A 3,127-nucleotide genomic window follows, 5' to 3' on the forward strand; every position below is an offset into this window, starting at 1 on the left:
TGGGACCAGAGAAAAAGACGCGAGATTGTAGAGGAACGTGACGACATTCCGGGACACGGCGCCATGTTTACTGGTGGCAAGCTGTCTCTATACTATACTGGGGCGCTGTTGCCATCTAGCGGCAGTAGCTGGTAGTGAATTTCATTGTTAATGGAGGGGTAATAGTGACATCTAGCTGCAGGAGATGGTATTACATAGGTTTTGCATGGGTCCTCATTGCCTTGTAGGTGAATAGCCTCAGCTAGAGAGACTGCGTTATGGTAAAAGGATGAAGCGAGCTACAAACCATGGGCTCAATTTACGCATATCAGATACTATTTCCAAAATCCCAAATTGTCTGACAAGTGCCCTCATCAAAAGCCTGTGTATCCCTCTAATGTGTTCAGCAGTATCAAGGGAAGGATATATATGGTGGCATATTGATTGCTTAAGGGTCTATAAGTCAGAAATATAGCCTCGCTGTTCCGTTTCTTTTCATTATTTTTTGCAGATTACAAAGCACAAACATATGCTGCAGCTTTGCACACAGACTGTTACCGCTCACATCAGTCCTTGTCCCTAACAGGACTCACTATCTCACTCCAGACATACACAGGACCAGAGTAAAGGGCAGCCATAGTGTGGAGACAAGTGGGGTCAGTGGGTGCTCTCATCGGCTGGCCTGAGACCGCATGGACCAGGGCTCATCCCACTGAATGCCTGTTTTCTTTTTTCCATGGGCTTAATACTACTCCGACAACACAAGGTGAGGGTAAAACAGTGTCACAATACTTTATTGAACCACAAAACAGACAATAACATATATAACAATAATTCCCAAGCTGGTGCAAATGACAGAGTCATTCTGTTATTCCGCTGACTCACTGGGATTAGAGCAGCTGTGACTTTAGAGCTTCCAGGGGCGACTATCACCACCTGTAGCACGCACAGAGAGGAGGTAATGACAAGCTTAGGAAGATGACAATCCATTGAGGTACAAAGCCAGGTGACTGGAGGGTCACAAACTGACTTCTCCGAACATCTCATGGATGGAGCCGGGTGACCTGAGGGTCACAACCTGGCATCTCAAAACGTATCTATGGGGCTCAGGTGACTGGTGGTTCCAAATCCTGGCTTCTCCAAACATAGCCATAGAGCCATGTGACCAGTGGATCCAAATCCTGGATTCCCCAAACGTTTCCATGGGGCTTAGGTAACCAGTGGATAAAAATCCTGGCTTCCCCAAGCGTATCCATGGAGCCAGGTGACTGGTGGGTCCTAATCCTGGCTTCCTCAAATGTATCCATGGAGCCAAGTGACTGGTGGGTCCCAATCCTGGTTTCCCCAAAAGTATTCATGGGGCTCAGGTGAGTGAGTAATGACATCCAAGTGCAGTCCGATGTTTCACACGCACCCATAGACTTGAATGAGTGAGTGCGATGCGATCCGATTCTCGCATGCACTCGCTGCTGTGATTATTTTCTCATACCGAATCGGCACAAGAAAATAATGGCTGATCTGCACTGCCCTATAGTATAACACTGGGCATCCGCTCGCTTCAAATGAGACTATGTTCGCACAGAGTATTTTGATGTGGGTTTTGAAAAGAATTTGCTTAAACATCTACATAAATCTCAGAATGAAAATACTGTAAAGAGTGGTGGTGGTTTCCCTTCTATATCTTATACACTCATTTTTAATGGGATTGGGCAAACAAAATCTTGACAGTGGCAACCTAGGGTATATAAAATTAGAATAGTGACTAGGCAGACATATTAAAATTGAAGTGGTCTTGGCACTTCAGCATCTCCCCATTGTCGTCTCCCCTTCGTCATCTCCCCATTGTTTTGCTAGAGCAGCATTCTGCAATGTCACACCTATATAAAAGACACGGTGCCATATAAGCTATGAAGTGGAGAGATACTCACTGGAGAGCAAAAAAGGGGAGAAGCCAGCGCAGCCTAAGGTTAAGACGCAATACATAAAGTGCAAATGCACATATTAATTTCTAACTGTATTTTCAAAATGAGACATTTAGCAAACAATTGATCAATTCTTTGAGCCACCCCGCCTCTTCACGGCAATCTCATATTGGGGCAGTCCTACACTACGTTTTTTATATTCACTGTGCCATAAAGGCCTCCTAAATGAACTAAAAGCAAGACCACATTAAAAGCATGCTGTACCTGGAGCATTACTGAGTCACCTGTTGTGAATTCTGTGGCTGAATTCACTCCTGTGGTCACAAGTGGTACTGCAGCTTCTGAGCTTCCTCCCTCAGGTGTTCTGGTGAGCTCGTTAACTGCTTCATTACTTAACTCCGCCTGATGCTGCTATCCTTGCTCCTTGTCAATGTTTCAGTGTTGGATCTGAGCTTCTCCTGATTGTTCCTGTGACCTGCTGCTCTGTATAGCTAAGTGCCTTTTGCTTTTTTGTTGCTTTTTTTCTGTCCAGCTTGTCTTTTGTTTTGCTGGAAGCTCTGAGACGCAAAGGGTGTACCGCCGTGCCGTTAGTTCGGCACGGTGGGTTTTTTTTGCCCCCTTTGCGTGGTTTTGCTTTAGGGTTTTTTGTAGACTGCAAAGTTCGCTTTACTGTCCTCGCTCTGTCCTAGAATATCGGGCCCCACTTTGCTGAATCTATTTCATCCCTACGTTTTGTCTTTTCATCTTACTCACAGTCATTATATGTGGGGGGCTGCCTTTTCCTTTGGGGAATTTCTCTGGGGCAAGTCAGGCCTATTTTTCTATCTTCAGGCTAGCTAGTTTCTTAGGCTGTGCCGAGTTGCCTAGGTAGTTGTTAGGCGCAATCCACAGCCGCTTTTAGTTGTGTTTAGGATAGGATCAGGTGTGCAGTTAACAGAGTTTCCACGTCTCAGAGCTCGTTCTTGTATTTTTGGGTATTTGTCAGATCACTGTGTGCGCTCTGATCGCTAAGCACACTGTGTTTCTGGATTGCCTTCATAACACCTGTCATTAGCAAACATAACAGTACAAGGAGCCAAACTAATGATTCTCAATAGAGGGAAAGAAAAAGTTCTGACATCATTTTTTTTTTTTTTTTCTGCTCTGTGTTCACTTTTTTTTTTCCCCTAGACATTTGGGTGATTCTGGACACAGGTGTGGACATGGATATTCAGGGTCTGTGCTCT

The sequence above is a fragment of the Ranitomeya imitator genome, chromosome 4 (assembly GCF_032444005.1).
Source record: "Ranitomeya imitator isolate aRanImi1 chromosome 4, aRanImi1.pri, whole genome shotgun sequence".
NCBI lineage: Eukaryota > Metazoa > Chordata > Amphibia > Anura > Dendrobatidae > Ranitomeya > Ranitomeya imitator.